The 26,549-nt window shown below is 37.4% G+C and overlaps 1 protein-coding gene and 2 non-coding genes across 4 annotated transcripts in view; 2 read left to right on the top strand and 1 right to left on the bottom strand.

Annotated features, from left to right (window-relative positions):
* The window catches only part of LOC106669061 (rho GTPase-activating protein 7), a 275,493-nt gene that overhangs the window by 48,469 nt on the left and 200,475 nt on the right, over window positions 1–26,549 (bottom strand). The window lies entirely within an intron of this gene.
* Window positions 2,914–2,985, top strand: Trnad-auc. The gene has a single exon. It is a non-coding gene; the product is annotated as a tRNA-Asp (tRNA).
* Trnay-aua lies at window positions 23,142–23,214 on the top strand. Its single transcript has one exon. It is a non-coding gene; the product is annotated as a tRNA-Tyr (tRNA).

Genomic DNA, 26,549 nt, shown 5'->3' with positions numbered 1-26,549 from the left:
TCAAAAGGTGGGGTTGAGATGGGAAGTTGGTGTCCGAGTGGATCGAAGTCATGACAGCTCAAGTGGTAGAGTAGAGGCGTATCAAGCTGAAGGTCGTGGGTTCGAATCCCGCCCGTGACGGTGACTTCTTATCTCAACCAATACCTTCATAAATATTAATGAATTAATAAATTATGTTTTTTTAAATAACATTTATTAGGAATTATTTTGCCTTTGGTTTCATTTATAGTTGTATGTAGAACACTCGGTCCTTTTTAAATAAAAGATACCTCGCCGATTTTCTTCGATACGTTGGAAAACACATAATCCCCTCCTGACCCTGCTCAAAAAAAGTAAAGGTTTAATATGTACATAACTAAAATCAACCATATCCTTAATTTATCAGAATTAATGTATCCAAATTTTACAATGAAACACTACTACATCTTCACCGGAACGCAATTGAAAAACCGTAGCTTTAAAGTCAATTTATCCTTAAAGCGATTTATGATTTTCCAAATAATCTATCCAGCTTTGGAAAATAATCAAAGGGAACATATGTGCCACTAAGGCAACAAATTGAACAACTCCTGACAAATTGCGATATGTCACTTTCAAATCGGAAGAATATGGGTCATTCCCTATTCACAGAAATGGAAATTAGGAAAAACTAAAAAAGTTTATAAAATATCGACAGCCCACCATCGATGGTCAAAAAACATCGCACAGTAAGATCGATGTTGAAAACATTGAACATCGATCGCCTAACATCGACCATCGATGCTCATCCTAGTCTACCATGGCGAGGTTATAAACGGAACTCAAATTGTACAAGCAGGGTTATAAAGAGGGTGACATATCTGTCAAATAAGTTAAGAAAATAAATTATACAAACCCAAAAATGCATAATGCAATTATGACCACCAGATTTATTACTGATGTTATATTGGCTCATACGGATATAAGGAGGTTAACAAGTCTGACAAGTAAATAATTGAGAAAATAAGAGGTTAGAGAAATGAATTAAATTATTATGTATAATAATAGTTAATTAAAATGATTATTCGGAAATCGTGAGATGCGTTCTGATGTAACGTAGGTTTCAGAAAAAACATTTTCTTTATCGTGCCAACGTTTCGATCTTTATTGAGATCATCTTCAGGGCCTGGGATTTACAAACATTGTTTAAATTTAAGAAATACATTAGGATGTGGAAAATAGTGAATTTATGCAATGCAAAAATATTTTTTATTTTCAAAGTAAACTCAAAGTGTTTATTTTCTGCGTAATTGTGCCATTCTTGCGTGTCGTGTTGAGAGTGCAATTGCTGTTTTACAGAAAACAAACACATTGAGTGAGTCTATACTTCGATTGAATATAAAAAATATTTTTTGCATTGTATAAATTCACTTTTTTCCACATCCTACATGTATTTGTTAAATTTAAACAAAGTGTAAATCCCAGGCTCTGAAGATGGTCTCAACAAAGATCGAAACGTGGGCATTATAAAGAAAATGTTTTTCTGAAACCTACGTTACACCAGAACGCATCTCACGATTTCCGAATAATCTTCGACTAACGGTCACTAATCACCACATATTAATTAAAATATTTAAATATTGAATAAAACCAAGTATATCACTGAAGTAGCCATGTGGGCCTATGAAGATTAACAAGTCAAGTAACACGAGGATATATCAGTGAATTCAAATAGGCCAGTCCGAACCATAAGAAGGTTGAAACGTCTGTTAAATAGTTATGAAAAGAAATGACTCATGAATACCCAAGAAGGGTTATATGTGCCAATCAGGGTCATATGGAGGTAGACAAGTCTGTTAAGTGTACATAGTTACGAGGAAAGGCAAACTTTATATAACACCCACGAACACAAACGCCGGCGCGCGTAATTCAATTACGGTTCCAGGATCTCCAGGTAATATCTTTGAAGTCAAACTGGTCAATCAGGGCACTGTATTCTCGTATCTCAATAGCACAATACACTTTCAAACACGATACTGCTGTTAATATCCTAATTGTTTTTAGTGTATATCTTTTAACCATCAATTAATTGAATATTCCTTTTGTTTACGAACACGTATAATTTATAAATATGAAATTTTGCTTTGAATTTATTCAAATAAATTGTATACATTTAAAACTGTACAGATTTCCATCAGGTTTTGAATTTGTTTAGGGTGTAATCTATTATTCACGATGAACAAAATTATATTGAAATCTGATATTCGTTTTTGTAAATCGGTTTGTTTAGGCTGTGAATCATATAATTACACAGTTGGAACAATACGCCAGCGATAATCACCCCGGGCGATCCGTTTTCCATGGTTAAATCCACAATGGGACAATGCCATAAATGCCGTCGCCTCTGAGGCTCGAAGACAAACTTGCACGTCTCATCTCGTCATAGGGAACACAGTCGAGAACAAAACTGTAAACAAGGGATATGAACATTAATTAAACGCGATCTTGTTAGCACCCTCGGCAACCGCGCCTCCTTTATTATGTATCTTTTGAATTTACACAAGCAGAAAGAGGGGACCATCTTCCTGAGATTTGAATATGCTTATAATTAGCATAGTTAGGCAGTTTATGGGAGTTTAAAACCCTCTTACAACAATGTTACTCGCAGTAATAAAGAACGATACCTATACAACAGAGTCAGTACTTCTCGATTCACGGCGTGAACTTTATAATCTTTAACTTCATACTTTTTCCTCGGTCAAATTAAATAGAAAATTGTAATCAATATTAGTAATTAAATTATATTAAATTCTCTATTTTTCGTGGTCCGCTTGACCAATTAATATCGTTCAATTAATTAACGTTTTTAGTTGAGATAAAAAAGTCAGTGTCACGAGCGGGATTCGAACCCACGACCTTCGGCTTGATACGCCGCTACTCTACCACTGGAGCGATGTCACGATAGCTCAGTTGTAGAGTATCGGCGTATCAAGCCGAAGGTCGTGGGTTCGAATCCCGCTTGTGACACTGACTTTTTATCTCAGCTAAAAACCTTAATTAATTGAATTAAATTATATATTAGCCTTTGTATGTAAGGTCTTGGATGAAATGAAAAAGCTAGTGTCACGAGCGGGATTCGAACCCACAACCTCCGGCTAAATACGCCGCTGCTCTACTTGAGCTATCGTGACTTCGATCCACTCGGACACCATCTCCCTATTTCAACCTACAACCTTTCGACTTTTCCCTCATTTTTGCCATTTTTCAAATATCGTGTAATCAGGATTTATGAAGTGGCCATGGGGAGCTGTCAGTGAAGTTATACTCGTTTTACTTATTAAAGCCATTATATTTAGTGTCTGATTGACCAAATTACTTCTTTCAATTAATTATTCTTTGTATGTAAGGTCTTGACTCAAATGAAAAATGGCAAAAAGAAGGGAAAATTCGAAAGGTTGTAGGTTGAGATAGGGAGTTAGTGTCATAGTGGATCGAAGCCAGGATAGCTAAAGTGGTTAGAGCAGCGGCATATTGAGCCGAAGGTCGTGGGTTCGAATCCCGCTCGTGACCCTAGCTTTTTCATTTCAACCAAGACCTTACATTCAAAGAATGATTAATTGAAACAAGTAATTTCGTAATCAGACCACTAAATATACTAAATTATATATTATATTATTAAAATGCTTCGAATTTTCTCCTATTCGTGTATACATCTTTAAACACCGGACGGACCTTTGGAAAAATAAAAAAAGGTATTTGCAAAGGCTGCACGAGCCTTTCAGCTTCCAAACGAAATTAATATTTTGGACCGGGTTTACCCTCGTGATCCCCTTTTTATGAATATTCATAACTGTCCAGGCTTGTGGTGTCAAAAAATATATCGCTTAAAATTTTAATTTAACCCGACATCCATTATTTTAGTTACTACATACTTTGAACATGAAAAGTCTACCGATTCGGCCGGCATGGATTTTTGATTTGTCTGAATCGAGACCTGCCTCACTGTCAAATCAATCCTGAAGTTAAAAATCCGAGTGACTATTTATGTTATTTTTAGGATAACAATTTGTTTGTACCCTTGTCGTTTTATATGATGCCAGCGGGTAGCATTCGGCCGATGTGGGAGTCATTGATGAAACAGATTGTCCTTCCGCCCATATCCGACAGACGTGGGATTGAATTGGTGGAAGAAGAAAATAATAGTCGTTTCACTTGTCTATTTCGAGCGTAGGACACCGTCTAAGTAGGACATGGCAATTAAAAACATTTTATATTCGTTTTAAGACGATGTTTATATTGTGCAACAAGTCTTAAAAAAGTCCATTCTCTCAAACGTAACTTTTATTATGATAATATGAAAAATAAACAGCGGACTATCTGTTATTAGGGTTCCACAAGCTCAGAGTTCAATTATTCAGGATCCTTTGGCTTTTACATAATAAAAATATTGACTTATTCTATGTTGAACATTTCTGATATTTCCGCTTGAAAAGTTTCGTTTTGGATACTTCTGGTCTCCTGCTTGATTAATTCAGAAAAATAATAAAACCCAATTTTAAAAAGTTTCAATACAGAGAAAATGAGAACATTGTCATCAGATGCATTGCAATTTATTAAATTGACATGATGTATATATGAAATTAAATTTATTATTGAAGCTTTCAATTTGCAAAATAATAGATTTTTGTTTTTTTACGAGGGTTCGTAACAGCAGAGGTTATATCACCCCCGGGGTGCCAGTGTTTTTGAAAAAAACCCATTTGTAATTATGTCGTGTTTGAATGCAGGGCCGCTGGATTCGAACCCGGGACCTTTACCTTACAGTGATGAGCGCTGTGTCAACGCCTAAACCGTTGCGGCCACCGACGCCCCTAGATAAGTTGGTATGATTTTTTATTAAAATCATATTGCACCTCCCATATAATACATCAAATATATAACATATTTAGAAAAAAGGCTTACATCCGATTTTTATTTATGCTCTCATTACGTGCATAGAACATTGGAAAACTTTTATCACTACTACCAAACATGTTAGACCAAAGAGGTAATTCGAAAGAATAATCTCCAGCTTGGAGCTTTTGATTATATAACTAAAGAAAAAGTTAATTTGTTATTGGAAAAAGTTGAGCAAGAATTTAAAAATAGTCAGAGGCAAAAAGCGCAACAATCTATTTTCCGTAGTTTTGTACTGGGATTTGAATTCAGAACTGGGGGACAATCAATATATTTCTAATAACAACAGTTTTTAATTTTATAAGTGAAATTCTTAAACTTAGGGGACAATTATTGGGCTTTTTATTTTGTTATTTGTCAAAATCCTTTAATTAAATTTTCCTTCAGAAAAACCATAATAATTTCTGTTACATTTTATTGCAATTTACAATAAAAATAAAATAAAAATGCTAGGGAAAGTAAAAACTACAAAACTTGCAATTCATTTTTGAGCAGCTTATCCAGGTGAATGTTCCATGCATGACAATTAATTAAGGTTTTTAGTTGAGATGAAAAAAAGTTAATGGCACGAGCGGGATTCGAACCCCCGATCTTCTTGAAAAATGGCAAAAGGAGGGAAAACTCATAAGGTGGGGTTGAGATAGGAAGTTGATGTCCGAGGGGATCGAGGTCACGATAGCTCAAGTGGTAGAGCAGCGGCGTATCTACCCGAAGATCGTGGGTACGAATCCCGCTCGTGCTATTAACTTTTTTTCATCTCAACTAAAAACCTTAATTAATTGTCATGTATTAATTGGTCAAGCGGACCACGAAAGTAGTGAATTAATAGTTCCATGCATATTTTATGTACAGATAGCAATATATAAATGTTTCAAAAATCCTATTCCAGCTATTTCTGTATATTTAACTATAAAATACAAAAACGTAAAAGCATAAAAAACAGTTTATTTATACATTGAACACTTGAACACATTGAAAATCAAAAAGAGAATAGGTCTTGGGTGATCTAAGTAACAAACCATTCCTAGAGAAACCTAGATCAAGATTGAAAAAATATGCTCTATTCACAGAATGCATGTTAAATTGCAGATTTTCGTAAGTAGATGTTTCAGGTTTTATTTTGTTGTGAGGCATATTTTCTTAAATTTTCAAACAAACAACCAATACCATTTATGAAATCCGGCCAAGGATGTCATCGTGAAACGTTTCCTGAAGATTCCCTTAAAGGGAAATATTTTCAATCTAATCTGATATCCGTATTGCCAAATCGAGACAGAGATAGCCTTTCTTCTGGCATCAAACGCCAAAAAAGCGACTGTTTACTGGAATAGGCACGGAGAAGCTGTGCCGTTTCCGGGCGAACCCGTGGGCAAGAACGAGGACAGGAGGAGAACGAAACGACAATAATTCCGCTTCCCTCTCGTCCAGTTTCTTCTGAATAAAATTTATTCAGACGTCGTTGCACCTACTGACCACAAAATCGAGGCCAGGCTTATTTAGTGACGATAAAAGTCGTCAAAGCCGCCACCGAGGATCGTAAATAAATATCGTACGGGTCATCGGGTGGGACCGGGAAGGAGGAAGTCATAAAGCAAATTAAGAGCTTAGACGGTATAAACAACTTCCCATGGTTTTACTACGAAAAAATGTTACAGGTCAACGGGTGAAATAAGCTTTATTCATCACAGACCTGTTTGAGCTAATTTGTAAATTCGCTTTCTCTTGCATAAGTTATTACAAGTCCCTTAATACTCCTTCATTTATTTTGATGGAAGAATTATATATTTCAAGGCCGAAACGTATGATTATTTTTATTATTCATATACAGTGGACCGCTTATAAGACTCACGGATATAAAGCCGGATACACACCCGATGCAACGCTACCCGATGCTACCCGACGAAAATCGCAGAGCGTAGAGCAGGGTAGCGTTACGTGGCATCGGGCAGATGTGCACGGGGGTAATACTTGGATTTGCGTCGGGTAGCATCGGGTAGCGTTCCTTAGCATAGCATCGGGTAAGTGTGTTCCTGGCTTAAGGTTCAGCCGCCTATAAGGTTCAGAAACGCCAGAAACAGTCCGGAGGTATCCGAATACATTGGAAAAAAAACTCGGTTATAAGACTCACCACTTCGGATACAATTCAGTTTTTCCACTCTCATCGCCGAATTTCAACCCTCCGATGTATTCAATGTAGATGAAACTGGCCTGTACAACAGAACTACCTGAACACATTTACATTCTTAAAAATGAAAGAGCATGAAAATGAGGGAACGAAAACCTGCAAAGAAAGGTTGACAATGCTGTGTTGCGCCAATATGATGCGAGAGAAAAAGAAACTGCTCGTTATTGGAAAGAGTAAGCAGCCTCGTTGGTTGAAAGGGGTTCAAGCTTTACCCGTTAACTATACAGCAAATAAAAATGCGTGGATGACAAGAAGTTTTCAGCGAATGATTGGCGAAATGGGATAAACAGCTGGAGAAGAACATTTTGGTTTTGGTAGACAATTGCACGGCTTACAATGTAAATTTGAATTTGAAGAACATCAAACTAGTTTTCTTACTTGCTAACACTACATCACTGATGCAGCCGTGTGTCCAAGAATCATTCGAACCTTTCAAGCATATTACAGGTCATCAGAAAAAACCTTATCGATCTTATTGCCGAAACCTTGGAATCAGTCAACTTCATCTTCAAATTCGACTTTAAAGGCTTACGAGCTCTCCAAGAAAATCAACATTCTCCTGGCACCTGGCCAACTAAGTGTAGAACAACGTTAGTGATGTGACCATTCGAGACTGCTTTGATGAAGAGCTGGGAAGGAGGACAATAGCTGCCTTATTGAGATGCCAGACCTTACTAAGGAACTACGAGGATTGGATGGATATCGATCCAATCTTCAAACTATTGAAACGTATTCCGAGGACCATATCTGCCAGTCCGTCATGAACGATGCCAGCAGCAGCACATCGGATGACGATGCTGACTAGGAGGACACCGATGAAGACGATTATGACAAAAAGAAGATTCTACCTTCAAACTCAGAGGTTCTAAGGGCTCTAGGGTTGTTGAGGAGAGCTGTCCAGCACCACGGGACCAATTTTCAAAAGCACTACGATTATGAGAAGTATATTATTCAAATGCTGGAAAATAACAAAAAAACAAGCAAAAGTAACAAATTTCTTTAAACCATTTTAAATTTTGCATTGATTATGTATTGTATATACGTAAAAGTACGGTCCCAAAGTTATAAGCGGCGTCCACTGTATTTCAAATATAACCGAATTACTTCTTCTTAGTTATATATATTCAGAAAACAATGTTCAAACTGAACTGAATCTCCAGTCCATGAACAAATGAAAACTAGGAAAGTAAAACATATTGGAAATCAAGACGGATAAAAGGATAGGAGAAAGGTTTTGAACTTTTACATGACGTCAAAAATGGAACTCTTGGCAACAATACGACTGGGAAATGGATAAAGTCGATAAAGTCGAGTAATTACTAAGATATCTAAGACGGAATAGACAGGAAAACCACTGTAAAAGGTCGTTGTCCCAAGAGGATAAAGAATTTACAAAGAACCTTCTTTGAACAAAAACTAATGGCCGAAAAATATACGATTCAATTCATCTTATTGTTTGGACTTAATAATCTTTTCTCAATTAAAACGTTTGCAATAATTAAAGATCAGAAAAGAAAGTTTTTTTTAGAAAAGAGATTACAAGTTGAAAAGTTAGAAGGGTGATCTCAACTTTTCGGCTTTTAATACCATTGATCAAGTGATACCACCTATTTGTCGATCCCTTTCGCCCTCTCTTGCCCTTTCACCCTTCGAATCAATCAGTCGTCCCTTTAAATCTACCTTTTCGAACTATCTCACTCGCGCGAACTCAATCCCACACAATCACTCATTCTTACTCAATCAAGTCTCTTTCTTGCCTTGCTCTGTTAAATTCTGAATGAACATCCCGTTAACATTGGTATATTTATACAGCCTATAATTCTTTAAAAAGGAATTAAAGGATAGAACACATTGATAGTTCTGGGGGGGGGGGGTTGTTTGACATTGGTTTAAGAAAATTTTAGAAATCTTTTGTTCCCAATATTGTCTTCGTATCTGTACATAATCTAAATCTACATAAACATGTACATTAATACATAAACTACATATTAACTTATTAAGTTTAATTTTCTGTTAGATGCAGCCTGCCCATGTTAGTTTGGCAACCAGGTCGACTTTTTGCCTTACAGTCTTGTTAAAATATTTGACCTTTTGATGATTCTTTATAAGCATCTTGTTTTGATAGTTCATTATAAAAGCTCAAGTGGTAGAGCAGTGGCGTATTTAGCCGAAGGTCGTGGGTTCGAATCCCGCTCGTGGCATTAGCTTTTTCAATTCAACCAAAATCAGTACGAAGTGTTTCCTCCACTTCTGTTCCTCCGCTTGCATTCGACACCGACTTTTTTTTATCTCAACCAAGATCTTACATAAAAAGAATGATTAATTGAAAGAAGTAACTTGGTCAATTGACTACTAAAACATAAATGGATTAGTGTTTATATAAAAGATTGAACCTATTAAATTGTTCTGTTTGTTCAGAAGGCGGTATCATGGTGAATTTATGGTTCAACAATTGAGGGCCACAGTGCGTTCCCCTGCGATAGTTAAACTTTGTTGGTATGTGTGGTGATTAGTGACCGTTAGTAGATGATTATTCAGAAATACTGAGATGCGGTCTGGTGTGATGTAGGTTTTAGAAAAACATTTTCTTTATCGTGCCAACGTTTCGATCTTTATTGAGATCATCTTCAGGCCAACAGGATTTGTTGTTATGTTTTAAATCATACTCTAGACGCCCAACCAACACGCTTATAGTAATTTCATCCCGGGCTCTGCAGTGTTGGCCGTTTCGGTCTGCTGTTCCTAAATTTAAATTTAATTCCTTATAAGTCGTATTGACGTACTGAATTTAGGCCAGAATTAATTTTTTATTTATTTCTGCAGCTTTGTCGTATCCAATAGTAGTGGACTGTAAACATGGCTAAAAACCAGAGGCCTCTGATAGACCAAAGATTAAAATTATCCGATCTCTTTACAACCTACGTTCTCAGGAAGGTCAGAGCCTGTCAGGTCTCAGAGCACCACCACCAGACCAGATGCCCCAGATTTGTTAAGGACCCTGGTTCGAGCGATGAATGATCGTATGTTTCATACCTAGCCCCGTTCTCTTCCGGTTCATGGTGATAAGGACACTAGAAAGCGGGGTTTGTGCTCCCCAAGCACTGAAGCCTTCTGGCTTATTGTACTTTTCTAGTTTCCTAGTTCAGTGCAATCGACTCATTCCTTCTTCACAGAACTGTCAGGCCATTGACTGTTGCTGCTACAATTTCATTCCCTAGGTTTTTTCTATATGCTATGTTAAATCCCCACTGAGCCGGTTTCGCATTCGAAGATGATATGGGTGGTTGTTTCCTCCTCTTCATTACATAATCTGCAGATGGGATTATCGTTGTATATGCCCATGTTGCGTAAATGTTTTCTCATATGCGAGTGACCACCGGTTAATAGTCCTTTCTCTTCCATGAGTCTAGCCTGCAGCAGTGAGTTTGTCAGGCTTGGTCAGGGTTGTTTTAACATAAGTTTATTGTTATTTTTATCTTAGGTTTTTGGTTGAGATCAACAATTAGTTTCACGAGCGGAATTCGAACCAACTACCGTCGGCTGAAAAGCCGTAGTAGTATTGGCCGAAGGTAGTCAAATATAGATTAATTTAATAAATTTACTGAGTCTAGCGCCGCTAGAGTTAATCCCCTTCGCATTCTGCGATGGATGATTCTGAATTAGTTATTGTTATCCCAACGTGGACTATGCATAGTCTTGCTCCTGATTGAGTTAGTTCATCTCTGGTCTTGATCCTCTATTAAGTTTGTTAAGGTGATCAAACCAGAAGAATCGAAATAGCTATTTTAGCTTACTTGGAGGCTGATAGGTATCCTGACGGGCCACTGCCCACTGAGAAGACACCTACTTACCTGCTACCTCGCAGAGTGTGATAGGTATGCTAGGTCTAGATTTGAAATCTTTGAAGGAGCGGACATCACCAAATCACTCCCCGCGATAAAATAGTCCAAAATCTTGGGGTTTGTGAAAAGTCCAAGAGATTTATGTAGGATACGTGAGCCGACCAAGTCCCGGACCTTTTTAGGGATGGGGTACGAGTATACCCAGGCATGTAACCCCTCGGGTCTTGGTCACCCACCCTGCGTAATATATATGATATATATATATATATATATATATATATATATATATGATCCTCCTCTGGACAGTGTGTCTGCTTTTTCCCTTTGTGTCCTGGCACCCAAGATATTATCAGGTTGTTGGGTTTCCCAGGTTTTGGAAATTTTGGATGCATTCACAGATTAGTTTTGATGTGATGTTTTTTTCACGCTAATGGTTTAATAGCTGCTTGCCTATCCGATCTTATGAGGACTTTTTGCCAGTGTAACCTCTTTTAAAAATTTTTAAAATTAAAATTCCTCTTTTAAAATTAAAGACTTCCCTAATTAGTTTCATTGCTTTATACTTTGGGCTTGTACAAAAAACACCCGATATCCTACGTTCATTTTGGAGCCATCTATGTACCATGTCATTGTATCTGAACTGTCCTGAGTTCTTCCTTTCCTTTACAGTCTGTTCAGACTTTATAGGATGTTGTAAAGAATGTTTCCGGGATCATATAATCAGTTCCCATTTCTCAGAATGGTTGCCTGAGTTTATTAATTATGGTTGTGTGCCCTAATTGTTTACTTCCTATTAAATTTGATTGTTTTGGACCTTAAATGAACTTTTCCTAGCCTCTCCTTGCTTAAGTGTTTCCAGTGGTGGTGGGTTTAGAGTTTCTAGTGCCGGTTCATAGTTTTCAGGTAGTATTTAAACAAAAAATATAAAAAGAGGAAAGAAGTATAAAGCAATTGCGAAATATCATTTTTTAGTATCCGTCAAGGTGCGTTATTTTCTTAACGTTGTCAACGCGAATCCCGTTAACTGGAATTCCGTTACGCTCCTTTTGGAAAAAGGATTCTTCCAGGTCTTTATTTCGCCCATATGATATAGAATATTTCAGATTTACCAAATTTTATACTGTTGATGTAAAATAAACAAACATAATAAAACTGAAAACCTTTTTAGCGAAGTTTAAAACATGGTGTCGTTAGTCTCAAGAGGTCATCCACTGATGATTGTTACTTACTTAAGAGGCATAAATGAACAGGCCAAAACAATTTATTTTATAAAAGTGTAGGTTTAGTTTTTGTTGGTTGGTTCGAATCCCTGAGACAGCAGCCTTTTAGGCTTATCTTGTCTCAAGATTCCTCCTCAGAGTGCCTTTCCTACATCATAAAATTTGGCCTAATCCAGAAGCTTTAATTCATGGATTTAAGGAAATTCGGGTTTTGTTTCTAAACTCAGCCTACAATTCAATCAGCAGATTCATCTCCCCCCCCCCCCCGTAGACCCTTAATGTATACAAGTTCAGACGGCAATTTTGACAAAGTACTTTGTACCTTTGACAAATGGTGTAAAATGTCCGGCTACTCGGTCAGTGAGATTCTTTGACGCCTTCTGGCCCGATTTAATTAGCTTAAAATAAGCTTAAAAAATCAATACTTAATGCCAGTTCTAGACCTAAAATCTTAGTTGTTTCTCGTTTAGAAATTCGAACTACCTATTTTAGGCAAACGTCACATACCCTGATTCAGAATTAACTTGTGTGTCAGTTTTGAAGCACTAATATACCAGCTTATCATCTGAAGTTTTTCAGAACGGAGGAATGGAAAATGTATGGCGTTGCAGTAGTCAATTTTTTGGTATTGAACTGTAAGTGAGAGAGACATAGTTTTCAAGTTTGTAACTCGATCGCACATAGAAAATCCATGGATCAAAGACAGAAAAGTTCATCTTACAAATATGAAGGCCTGTCATCATAAATCTGTTTTCATTATTAGAATTAACGACCAGTTTTTCACTCACAAACACTCTGGATCAAGGTACGATCTTGAAGAAAAAAGTAAATTCAGTTTTTACTGCCGAGCTTTCGACCTATTTTAAGGTCATCAGGTCGAAACATCTTAATTATGTCAACACATTGACACATTTAATTTTTTTTCGAGATCGCCTGTAACTTCGTAGTAAAAAAAATGCAATATGTCAATTAAAGACATTTTCAAGATTATTTTCCCTGATGACCTTAAAATAGGTCGAAAGCTCGGCAGTAACATCAGAATTTACTTTCTTCTTCAAAAACATACCTTGATCCAGAGTGTTCGGATCATAAATCTGTTTCAACATCAGACAATGTCGCTAGAAAATATAAAAATAAAATAAGCGTCTGATTTTACTCCCGAGGGAAATGTATAGGTGTCAGGCTCTCTTTGAATGGAATATAGTAGAGAAACTATTTAATTAGAAATGATTTTCTAGAATATATTAAGTCATCTGTTACTCAACATGCTTCTCATCCCACGTTTATCCTTTTTAATATTAAACAGATCTGTTTCAAAAATCCCAAATCTTTTTGTCGTACTCTGTTAACTATTATGATCATGATGCATATAAATTTAATATATGAATAATTATTTTTCAGTTAATATAGTAGGTAAGCACTATGGTTCCCTTTGGTGAAATGAGTAAATTATTTAATAAAGAGAGTAATGTGTTTTTTGCTTGGTTATGCTAAATGATGATTTAGAAACTTTCACGTTTATTATTGTGAAATGTGCATTTCCTCAGTTTTTCCATTTAAACAACGGATGTTTTTCATGTGCGTGCATATTTGTGTGTATAAATGCAACGTACACCCAGTAGCCTTGTACAGGAATTATGAAAATATAAACGGAGAGGGAAAAAGCGGCCACCCCCGTTTTTTACAGTAAATAATTGCAATCGTCATTTTTTTGTTGTTTACCGGATATTTTTAAATAAAAATATGAGATATAAAAAAATAAAAAAATTAAAAGTAAGTAAGAGTACAACAATTTTCATTTTTAGAAACAACGAAGAAAATATTTAATTCAGTGCGGAGTCCATTATATTTAGTGATCATAAATCAAATTACTTCTTTCAATTAATTAATCTTTTGTTGTAAGGTTTTCGTTGAAATGAAAATGTTAAATTGAAAAATGGCCAAAAGGGGGAAAATTGGAAAGGTTGAAGGTTGAGATGGGGAGTTGGTGCCCGAGTGGATCGAAGTCACGATAGCTCAAGCGGTAGAGCAGCAACGTACATAGCCGAAGGTCGTGGGTTCGAATCCCGCTCGTGACACTGACTTTTTTATCTCAACTAAAAACCTTAATTAATTGTAATATATTAATTGGCCATACGGACCACGAAATTAGTGAATTTAATTATTTAAAATGAAGTATACTTCACTAAAGCTCTCCGTGGCCATTTCATTTGTCGTCGAGAATCCGAGTCGAGAAATATAATAATTGATCAATAAGTAATTTAAAAAAAATAACAATAGCAAATATAAATTATTGTTAATCCATATTTTTTCAGTGGTCATAATTGACCATAATTATTCCGATTAATTATTCTTTTTATCTACGGCTTTTGGTTGAGATGAAAACTTAGTGTCACGAGCGGGGTTCGAACCCACGGCCTTCGGCTCAAAACGCCGCTGCTCAAACCACTTGAGATATCCTGAAAAGAGATAAAATTCGAAAGGTTGTAGGTTGGGATGGAAAGTTGGTGTCCGAGGAGATCGAAGTCACGATAGCTCAAGTGGGTAGAGCAGCGGCATTTTTAGCCGTCGTGGGTTCGAATCGGGTCGTGGCGTTAGCTTTTTCAATTCAACCAAAAGAACCGTGTTTCCTCCACTTGTGTTCCTCCGCTTGCATTCGACGTGGCATCGATTTTATTAGGCTTTGAATGCAGTGCTGTGGAATATTTCCATACTCCTCCAACAGCGTCATTCTTAATTCCTGCAAATTTTCTGTCATCCCTGGGCGACTTTTACCCTCTTAGAAAACTCGTCCCAAAGACGGTCAAGTTAGATTTAGGGTTTAAGTCGAGTCTACATGTTGGCCTCTCCAAACATTGAATTGAGGTTCATTTCATGTAAGTCAAGAACGATCTTAAAAAACATAAAAATAAAACTGTCACAAACTAGTGGCATATAAGGAAAAACATCTTTTGATAACAAATCTTCAATGTGGCATGGGAAGCTCAAAGGGAACCCTCGTTGAAGATGAAGTTTGTGCGATCTTCCAAAGAGGCCAAATCATAAAATCACCACCTCCATAGCTTCTGAGTAAAAAAATCGCTCTTCTGCTTCAAACCCTCTCTTGGTAGTCAAAACCTTGACCGAAAACAAGATTTTAGTTCAATCTTGACCAATTGATGTCATTTCTTGCGAAACTTAAACGAGCTGTTCTGCCTTATCAGAAGTTGTGGACCAGTGGCTCGCCTTCACGCATTTAATCTAGCTGGGGTAAACTGATGTTAATTTTAACATTTTGAAGCCGTTGCTTGATTTCAACTGCGGTAGAATGTAGATTACGGCTTACATTGTAAACAATAAACGATCATCTTTCTGAAATGTGACACGATGGCGACCTGATCCGTGCCTTCTTGAGTAACCTCCAGTGTCTTCGACGGAAGGTTCTTCGGAGAGTTGTTCTAGAAATCTTAAGCACCTTGACCACATACTCTTGAATTCTTCCATCTTCCAACTATTCTTTTTTTTTACGAGGGTTCGCAACAGCAGAGGTCATATCAACCCTCAGGGTGCCGGTGTTTTTGAAAAAAAGCCCACCTGTAAGTAAGTCGGGTTCGATTGCAGGGCCACTGCATTCGAACCCGGGACCTTTACCTTACAGTGATGAGCACCTTGTCAAAGAATAAACCTTGCGGCCGCCGACGCCCCCCACTATCAAATATTATAAAATTGGTGGCTCTTTTGAAGTCATGTAATTTTACAACCCTCCTAATAGTCGTAATTGTTTTTCTACTCTATAATTTTATCCATTTTCTGGGTTTATTCTTAACCTTTAGATCCAATTTAGGCTTAATTAATGGGATTTTTGGCCAAATAGTGGTTTAGTTGAGTTATTGGATCACAATTCGAAAATTAATCGTATCTCTCAATAATTCATTGGTGGGCGGGATGTTTACAATTAGTCATCAGGAAAGGAGGCCACACTATTGAAAAGGGCTTAATTATACATCACCATTTTTTTTCGTTGATTCGTATTTTTCGGTGACTTCTGGTTTAACCAGAACATCGAGCAGCCAGAGTTTACAGGAACATTTTGTCAATATTTTTTACTATGAGGCTTTATTTTCTCTTAGCTAGGGTTCGCAACAGCAGAGGTTATATCAACCCTCGGGGTGCCGGTGTTTTTGAAAAAAGCCCATTTATAAATATGTCGGGTTTGAATTCCGGCCGCTGGATTCGAACCCGGGACCTTACCGTGATGAGCGCCGTATCAACGCTTAAACCGTTGCGGCCACCGACGCCCCATCCCTACTATTATTCTAGCCGAATCTGTATCACTTACAATCATCACTCAAACAAACTTAAAAATGGTACAACTTACAAGAAAAATCAAACCCACGAAAGTTAGAAAGACACTTTACACAAAAACAAACAAAGAATGATTGAGTATTCAAAGATTTATTTACAAAATCCAATTATAAGCACAAGTGGGAGATTTTTATCTGTGTTTTATTATCCTTTGATCATTTGAAACAGAGCGAATATTGTTGCAAAATCATCAATGGAGGATTGTCCAAGAGATAATTAAAAATATTTAATTTTTATCAAACTCCTTTTTTTGCTTCTCAGTGTAGTTTGTAATGCTTAGTCCCCCTTAAATGTTAAGAGGACGGGAAATTAGGAAATATTCAGCAGTGCAATGAAAACAAAGGGGTTTACGGAGAATCGTTTCGCTCTTTGGCGATCGTGTTTAGGCCCGGAACACCTAGAGGAAGGCCTATTTTCCTTTACCAAACCCGGAGTGAAAACCGAGAGGGGAAAACAGATGATCTCGCACCCCGTTAACGTTGTGGAAACCGTAATTAAAGCCGGGTGTCGACGACCTCGGGAAAGCGTTTTTCACGGTCGAGAGAAGCCGCGGCCACGGTCCTTGAGCCGAACGAAGAACGGAAAAGGACGTTTCTCCGCTGAATCAACTCTCATAAAAAAAACCCTGCGTTCATTTCTTATCAAAAATAAACGGGAAAATACATAAAACCCAAAACCTGTAAAAATCCATTTCTAACTAAATGTCCGTTCATGGCCTAAAATGGTCAAAAACTTTCTCTTGAAATTTGAAACTAAAGATAGACGAAAATACTCAACCTTGAAAAAAACACGTCAAATTTCTCTTTTAGGATCCCAATAAAATTAACCTATTCATCAAATTTCATTTCTGCTTTTAAAAAAACCCCATCCTAGATGTTTAAAAGTCAGGATTTAAATTAACCAATCTTTTAGATTTGGAGTTAGAAAATTAAAACTTTCTCCTTACTAGGATTTATAGTCTATTAGTGACATCCGATGCCTTGTGACTTGGCTGATGATCCTGTGCTTTTCAAAAATCTCGACAGGTATTTGTGGGTTTAATTGCCCAAAACTGTACACGGTCTAATTGACACATTCCTCTCGTAGGCATCTCCAGATCATTAAATTTTATGAAATGACGAAACTATGATTGAAAATTTCATAATTATCTGTTAATAACCATTGCCCTGATGTTTTTGCGTATTGCAAATGCAAGCTAGACAAAATTAGACAAAGGTTATTAGTATGAGAGTAACACTATATCATTATGTCATCAATTATCGTTCATGGTTTCACAATGCAAAAAGGAATCTTTCGTAGCTGGCTTGGTGGTGTTCCACATATATACTCACTCAGTCACAGCTACTCACACAAACCCATACACTCAAATGGACATTCACCCCCCCCCCACTTCATAGCACACACTAATTCACACAGAATGTCTACATCACTCACATCCAGAAAAATACATACACAAACTCATTCTCACTCTTTTTCGCACTCCCACCTTCTCTCACTTTCTCCCCCCTTTCTCACCATCTGTGAATGCGGTCAGTATTTTTGACTAAATCTGCGACACAAAATAAAACCGCATTAATTCATTCAATTTCTCTATCCCTTTCCCTCCCTCTCTCCCTTTCATTCCCTCTCTCCCTCTACCTCTCTCTTTCACTCTCTCTCTCTCTCTCTCTCTCTCTCTCTCTCTCTCTAACTTTGAATGTGATTAATATTTGACCAAATCTGCGACACTAAATAAAACCGCATTCCTTCTTTCCATCTCCCCCTCTCTCTATCACCCTCTCTCTCTCTCTATCTCCCACTCCCACTCCCACTCCCTCACCCTCTCTCCCTCTGCCTCCCTCCCTCGCCTTTTCTCTCTCCCTCTGCCTCCTTCCCTCTCCTTCTGTCACTCCCTCTCTCTCTTTCTTCCTCTCCCTCCCTCTCTCCTCTCTCACTCACTCACTCTCCCTTTCTCTCTGTCGTTCTCTTTCTCTCTCTTTGTCGTTAAATTTAGTTCGTCGTTCGGACCAAATCTGAGACATTAAATAACTTAATAAAATAATAATATGAATAAAATAATCTCTGCATCTGAATCTAAAAGTGGCCAGTGTGTTACCAAATTCTTCGAAACTAAATTATACCGCTTTCCACCTCTCTTTTTCTCACTCTGATCTATTTACCTCTCACTCACAATAACTTAACAATCACACACATTCTCTCACATGTACTCACAATCACCCTCTATCAAAAATACACATATTCACTCATACGATCACAACACACCCTTACCTACACACACACACACACACGCACACACGCGCGCGCGCACACACACACACACACACACCCACACTCACCCACACACACACTCACAGACACACTCACCCACACTCACACACACACACACACACACACACACACACACACACACACACACACACACACACACACTAACTCACAAAATCACTCTGTTTCATTCACACACATAAACACGGACATTCTTTGTCTCTCACTCAAACATACTAATGGAGGCACTTTATGCAGGGTCTTTTTAAATGAAAATGATTTGGGTCCACTTTAAATCCCTGATTTCCCGTAGGACAAATAATTTGAAATTGTCTGTTATATACTATAATTTTCTCAAATTTTCATTTAGATTTATACTTTGCAGAAATGCAATTTACACGTTTCAAATTGGGTACGGCTATTGATCAGGTGAGATCGGGACGGACTCGTGCCCACAAAACCGCGCTTTTCAGCCAGTAAACCGACTGGTCTCTAAAGTAACATGCGTCAGACCAATTGTCCAAAAGCGGTTTCTACAAACGCTTACAATAATTATCCAAGGTGTAAAGTCCGTCCGACCCAATTTCCAATCGATCCTCTTTCATCCAATTTTCCCCTTCAGTAACGAATAAATATTTCGGGCCGGCGCGCGAAGTTTGAAATGAGATATCGCCCGTGACAGATGTTGAAGGGTTCTCCCAAACATCTGCCGCCATACACTTCCGTGTCCTACGTTTACCTTTCAATCTCCAGGTGGTCGAGTACTCCTCCCTGCCTTATTAACACGGTGGTAAAAACAACGGCATTTCACTCTCAGTAACATTAATAACCGCATTTTTATGTTCAGCAGGGTAATAAAAATAAACGCAGATAGTTTTTAATTAAAAAAGTCCAGATCTATCCAACAACGGTTCATTTTTCACATTTTGAAAAGAAAAAGTAAATATGAAGAAACTGAACGGACCAGCAATGCTGAACATCTCAAGTACTTACTTGAATATGAAGAAAAACATAAACAACAAAAGTTAATCCTATCTATGTTAAGTCCTACGATCAATCTGGTACCGTCAGCAGGAACATGCTATGAGATAGCTGTTCATAAATCGTTTTTAAAATTATATGCTACAATTTTTTACTATCATCTGTTTCAAGAGGAAGAACACCAGTGAAACTAATCGGTCATGATAGAATCATATACAAAAAATATGAGTGTCCTGTTCTGAAGCTACTGGACGAAAATGGTGTAATTTTATGAGCAAAACCTTGAAATAAATTGTTAGCTAAATTAATTAAGGTTTTTAGTTGAGATGAAAAAAAGCTAATGGCACGAGAGGGATTCGAACCCACGACCTTCGGCTAGATACGCCGCTGTTCTACCACCTGAGCTATCGTGACCTCGATCCACTCGGACATCAACTCCCCATCTCAACCCCACCTTATGAGTTTTCCCTCCTTTTGCCATTTTTCAAATGTCGTGTAATCGGTTTGGATTCTCGACGACAATTGAAATGGCGACGGAGAGCTTTAGTGAAGTGTACTTCATTTTAATTCATTAAATTCACTAATTTCGTGGTCCGCTTGACAAATTGACCAAGGTGGGGTTGAGATGGGGAGTTGATGTCCGAGTGGATCTAGGTAACGATAGCTCAGGTGGTAGAGCAGCGGCGTATCTAGCCGAAGGTCGTGGGTTCGAATCCCTTTCGTGCCATTAGCTTTTTTTCATCTCAACTAAAAACCTTAATTAATTGTAAAGTATTAATTGGTCAAGCGGACCACGAAATTAATGAATTTAATGTTAGCTAAATTTTATGAGCAAAACCTTGAAATAAATTGTTAGCTAAATTGTATGAGCAAAACTGTATAATAAATTGTTAGTTAAATTCATTTTATCAAAAAATGATATTCCGGTGTTTTGATCATTTTTCTACCAAACCATTAATTTTTTTTTAAAATAAAAACTAATGAATTTTTGATCTCGGTTAATTTGGTTTAGATTAAAATAAGTATGTTGTAATTAATATAACGCCAATAATACATATAGTTTGAATAAAAATGTAAGTTTCCGGTTCTTTTGTCTTCGACTGTACTCGATGCTACTCGACGAAAATCTGGACAGTGGGGATCGCGTAGCGTTGCGTGGTATCGGTTAGCGTCGCATAACGTGGCATCGGGTGTATTCCCGGCTTTAGACGGGTGCACTTTGCAAAACCTAGTCATTTCGCCGATTATGCCTTTTAATAAAATAATAAAAATGCTTACATAAGAAAAAATTTACTTCATTTAACGTGTTTTTTATTTTCCTAAGTAGTTGTACGTTTCTTCAATTCTGGCTGGATTGCGATTATAATAAAAACTTACAAATATACGCTTCAATTCATAAAAGCCTAAAATATGGCCAAGGTAGATATGTTTATTCGTGGCAATGGCAGATCGTTTAAATGGTCAATGTCGTTTCCCACCATAACAGATCAGGTAACAATGTAATTTTGTTCAAACGTCCTTCAATATCGTATTGTTTTTATCAACCGTGGTAGACGGGAATGTTGTTTTGTTTGTTTGTAAATATCTCTTTTATGAAATATGTTCTGACCTGGATGTCATGGTTAATCAATTATCATCTGTAGTATATATAGCTACTACCATAGCAGTAGAGGTTTATGGAGAACTTGAGGTAATAGTAGAGGAATCGTTTTTCGAAGGAGAATTCATTAACCAACCGAAGGATTAGCAACAGTAGTAGTAAATTATTTAAATCTAATTGTCAATAACTTAGATACAAATTAAAGAAACTACCAGAAAACGACACTGATTTGTCGTATTGTCCCAAGGAATTTTTTTATGAAGTAGTTTTGGATAAGTAGCTATAGTAGCAAAGGGGTTTTTGTAGAATAAGAAGTAGTAGTAAAAGTAATCTAAAAAATACATTATATCATTATTAAAGTGGCCAAAGAAGGTACAGAAGCTGCTGGTAGATTGATAGTAAAATTGATACTACTGATGGGGGTGCTTTATTTGGTTATATTTTTGACATCATATATATTTAAGACATCAGGATGAATTATTAATCATATATAAAAAAATTTCCTTGTTGGCCTTTGGGAATAATTAAAGAGTTCAAGAAACAAAAAGTTCTTGCCATTAACGAATGTGAAAAACGTTTGGTAAATCTACTCCTGTCATTGTTTTGTCGTCCCAAGGCTGTTAAAATAACGTTTTTTAACTGTGAAGACCGTCGTAATTATTCACATCAAGGATGTCCTCGACGTCGAATCTTTGTCGTTGCTGAGGGCCGCCCCATTATTAGGGACACAGTGACAAAACTGATTCGGAGGTAGAAGTCACCTCTGGTAAACGGATTGTCGCAATTTAGTTCTCCTGTTTCCAAGAGAAAAGTCCTATATTCGACCGGGGGACGGATTCCTCTCGTCGGCAAACGCGTCAAAACTGGGCCGTGCCAAGCCAATTAAGCTCGGATCACATTGGAATTGTTCATTCCCGTCTCAAGCCAAATGGTCCGGACTGCATTCCCGGCGAGTCTTGTACCCTGTAAAGCCGCAAATCCTAAAATAATACAAAATAAATCAATAGTACAAATTTCCGAACGCTTTCTCAAACTCGAAATTTTTATTTAAAATGAAAACAGAGAACCTTTCTTATTTATAGGCGAGAGATTCACCGTCGGCAGATAAGGAATGTCAGAAATTCAGGAAGAAATTTCTTATTCCAACCGAAAACCACTATGCGGCTAAAAGTAGCTCCCTAGAATAAAAACAGCCGACCATAAACTACAATTCAAACTTTAACAACCACTGAAATACCAAAACGTGACATACAGCAGTCTGGTACACTAATGGCTTTATGTAAATCAAAGCTAGACCAGGCTGACCAGCATGGCATACTAAAATCTCCTATAATAAAATTTAAGATAAATATCCTAGTTTATAATTATGACATTATACTAGGTCGTTACAAAAATCTTTGTGCATTAATTAATTGGTGATATTAACGTTTCCATTTTCATCCTTATTCTACTCTGATCTAAAATGCTTATATCCATTTATGTTTTAGTGGTCAATTGACCAAGTTACTTCTTCCAAATAATTATTCTTTTTTTGTTTTTATCTCAACCAAATCCTTACATAAAAAGAATAATTAATTGAAAGAAGTAAATTGGTCAATTGACCACTAAAACATAACTGGAATAATATTTAATAAGTAAAAAGAAGTATCACTTCACTAACAGCTCCCCGTGGCCGCTTCATAAGTCGCTGAGAATCGAATCCTGATTACACGACATTTGAAACTGCAATAAAAGGGAAAATTCGAACGGTTGTAGGTATAGTTGGGGAGTTGGTGTCCGAGTGGATCGAAGTCACGTTAGCTCAAGTGGTAGAGCATCGGCGTATAGAGCCGAAGGTCGTGGGTTCGAATCTCGTTCGTGACACTGACTTTTTTTTATCTCAATCAAAACATTACATAAAAAGAATAATGCATATATCGTTGTTTACTTTGACAATCTGTTTCATCAATGACTCCCACATCGGCCGAATGCTACCCGCTGGCATCATATAAAACGACAAGGGTACAAACAAATTGTTACCTTAAAAATAACAAAAATAGTCTCTTTCGGATTTTTAACTTCAGGATTGATTTGACAGTGAGGCAGGTCTCGATTCAGACAAATCAAAAATCCATGCCGGCCGAATCGGTAGACTTTTCATGTTCAAAGTATGTAGTAACTAAAATAATGGATGTCGGGTTAAATTAAAATTTTAAGCGATATATTTTTTGACACCACAAGCCTGGACAGTTATGAATATTCATAAAAAGGGGATCACGAGGGTAAACCCGGTCCAAAATATTAATTTCGTTTGGAAGCTGAAAGGCTCGTGCAGCCTTTGCAAATACCTTTTTTTATTTTTCCAAAGGTCCGTCCGGTGTTTAAAGATGTATACACGAATAGGAGAAAATTCGAAGCATTTTAATAATATAATATATAATTTAGTATATTTAGTGGACTGATTACGAAATTACTTGTTTCAATTAATCATTCTTTGAATGTAAGGTCTTGGTTGAAATGAAAAAGCTAGGGTCACGAGCGGGATTCGAACCCACGACCTTCGGCTCAATATGCCGCTGCTCTAACCACTTTAGCTATCCTGGCTTCGATCCACTATGACACTAACTCCCTATCTCAACCTACAACCTTTCGAATTTTCCCTTCTTTTTGCCATTTTTCATTTGAGTCAAGACCTTACATACAAAGAATAATTAATTGAAAGAAGTAATTTGGTCAATCAGACACTAAATATAATGGCTTTAATAAGTAAAACGAGTATAAATTCACTGACAGCTCCCCATGGCCACTTCATAAATCCTGATTACACGATATTTGAAAAATGGCAAAAATGACTGACTCTGTCTTCATTCGATTTTATAAATATCACCGAAAATTGTCATTCGTGGTCTAAAGTGTGAAGGAGGCAGCTGAGGAAATTTGTGCAGTGGAAGGTGAAAATGTCGTGCATCGTAACACTGCAGCGTTTTGGTTCGCGGTTCAATTCTGAGAACAACAGCCTCAGAGATGAGCCTAGATCTGGTCGGTTATTCGAGTCAATCAATAAAGATCTGTATGCGACCACCCGAGGATTATGTCCGAAACAGGGGTTTCAAATGCAACTGTAAGCCGCCATTTAGCCATCATAGCGTTGCATCGGGTGTGTTCCCGGCTTAACTTGCAATCTGACCGTAAAATCTGTCATAGCCGTGGTAAAAAATATGATCAAGGTATGGTATTACTCAAAAAATTAGGCTAACGTAATGAACACACGGCGTCAAAATACAAAAGATATATGGTAGTAGATATAAATCAGGACGCGTGACCTGAGCCGTTTAAATGCTAAATTCTCAGCCCGAAAAAAGCGATATATATGTTCAGTATTTACATTCAAGTCTCTTGGACAAAAATAAACGTTCGTTCTTACTAGTAATAGAAAAATATTGCCCGATAGGTTGAAAGTTAAGTTTGAAACTGGGTACTGGTTTGATAGAGGTTTTGAAAGCTTTACACCTTGAGAAAATGCTTTTATGCTTTCAACGTTTGTTTTCGTTCCAGACGACATCTCCGGCAATATGTCGGGAAAAGGGCAGCGAGCCTGTTCACAAAGGCACAAATCAAAGAGTGGAGGACTGAAAGGTAGAATATCAATAACAATATGTCGGAAAAGGACGGTTATTACGGACAAACTTTAATGGCAAAAATACTTCAAATCAGAAACGGGAGGGATGAGAAGTATTTTTAACGCGCCTTTGCATTTTAATTAAAGGGGAGATTACAACTTTCACAATAAACCAGAAAGAAAACAAAGATAATAACTTCGCCGTCCCGCTCACACGAAAAGATTCGCTTCATTAGGAATTAAATACAGTATATAATTACAGGAAAGAAGGGGAATTAGCGTGAAGGCAATAGGGACAGATGTACGTGGAAGATACTATGGGATGGTATGACAATGCGCTGCCCACCGGGCCCCAAGGTTGAACGTATTTTAATATGCTAATACGATACAGAAATGTGGGCGGAGCGGACAGATTTAAGAAGACCCGGTTGTTTACAACGAGGGCCCCCGATCTGTTTGACTTCAAACGCACTTTCGGTTTCGTTGTCCCGCTGGACAATGCTAAGTTTTTAGTCTAAAAGGGCCGAGGATATCGACATATCGGCCTAGACGATTTCCCAAACCCTTAAGACACTGAAAATACATTAAGATGTAGTACCATAACAAATCTTGTTAGGCAAAACTCTAGCATGGTATGAACAGAAAATGTGATTACAAAAGAAGCACGTTTTCTCATAGTTTATTAAGTTTTTTCGTTCTACTGTTACTACTTAGCAGAAAACATCTACTGCTACTATATCAAGTATATTATTGTCACTAATGCTACATAAAAGTAGATAAAAGTAGTTCCTAAAGCTTCTTCCACTGAGACTTAAAAGATCTACTGGGGAATTGACCTTTCTTTGTATCTATACATCAGAGAGTGCTGTACCCCATAAGGTAATTTTTCACTTTTAGGGCACTTATGATACTGTTTTTTTTTTCGAGTACGGCGGCATGCCTACACGCTCTCAGTATGGAGCCAAGGCATGACTCACCTCTATTATGTAGGACATATCGAGCAACCTTTCTCTGCATAAGGGGCACCTGCGCGGGCTTCGGCCCAAAAGCAGTTGCCCGTATGTCAACCGCGTATGGTCAATCCTCAGTCGGGTGAGGACGATCCCTTTATGATACTGTTACTATTGCTACCGTTACTGCTTAGAATAGCAGTTATACTATTGCCACTAATACATAACGGTAGACCTTGAAACACGTTTTGTGTTTTCGTGAGGATCTATTCAGGTGCATATTCTTGCAATTAGGAGAGGAAAAACCGCAAGCAAGGCTCTAGACTAAGGAGCCACTGGCTAGGCTAAGGTGTTTGATCAACAACCATCTGGCCAATTATGTTATAAAAACGTATGTTACTGTTAGGCCAGTATGTTATAAAAAAATGGAGGAGCACAATAGATCTACATAAGACGGGGTGCAGAAGGCCCTGTGGCCGCCTCTTTTATTCTCATCCCTCTCCCTAGATAATTGTTACTTCTAAAGTAGCTTTTGCCATATCAATCATATAGTAATACAATTACATCCACTGATTCTACAATTCCTAGTTCCTCAAAAACGGGCCACAACCGGTATTACCTCACTCTAAGAACACAGTGAGTATTAAAAA

The sequence above is a fragment of the Cimex lectularius genome, unplaced genomic scaffold (genome assembly GCF_000648675.2).
Source record: "Cimex lectularius strain Harlan isolate CLEC.00 unplaced genomic scaffold, Clec_2.1 scaffold171, whole genome shotgun sequence".
Classification (NCBI taxonomy): domain Eukaryota; kingdom Metazoa; phylum Arthropoda; class Insecta; order Hemiptera; family Cimicidae; genus Cimex; species Cimex lectularius.
The sequence above is the reverse complement of the archived record's forward strand: the minus strand, read 5'-3'. Positions and strand labels throughout refer to the sequence as shown.